The sequence below is a fragment of the Mandrillus leucophaeus genome, unplaced genomic scaffold (assembly GCF_000951045.1).
Source record: "Mandrillus leucophaeus isolate KB7577 unplaced genomic scaffold, Mleu.le_1.0 Scaffold581, whole genome shotgun sequence".
NCBI classification, from domain to species: domain Eukaryota; kingdom Metazoa; phylum Chordata; class Mammalia; order Primates; family Cercopithecidae; genus Mandrillus; species Mandrillus leucophaeus.
Genome location: NW_012106264.1, coordinates 257,294 through 257,878, shown reverse-complemented (window position 1 = coordinate 257,878; position 585 = coordinate 257,294).

Here is a 585-nt window from a genome sequence, read left to right as displayed (position 1 = left end):
TTGAGACAGAGTTTCGCTGTTGTTGCCCAGGCTGGGTTGCAATGACGAGATCTCGGCTCACTGCAGCCTCCGCCTCTCGGGTTCTAGCGATTCTCCTGCCTCAGCCTCCTGAGTAGCTGGGATTACAGGCATGCACCACCACGCCGGGCTAATTTTGTATTTTTAGTAGAGACAGGGTTTCTCCATGTTGGTCAGGCTAGTCAACCTCAGGTGATCCACCCGCCTCGGCTTCCCACAGTGCTGGGATTAGAGGCATGAGCCACCATGCCTGGCTCCTTTTTTTTCATTGTTATTGAGATGGAGTCTTGCTCTGTTGCCCAGGCTGGAGTGCAGTGGCGTGATCTCGGCTTACTGCAACCTCTGCCTCCCAGGTTCAAGCGATTCTCCTGCTTCAGCCTCCCATGTAGCTGGGACTACAGGCGTGTGCCACCACACCCAGTTAATTTTTGTATTTTTAGTAGAGACAGGGTTTCACCATGTTTGTCAGGCTGGTCTCGAACCCCTGACCTTGTAATCCACCCACCTAGACCTCCCATAGTGCTGGAATTAGAGGCGTGAGCCACTGCACCTAGCCTCCTTTTTTTT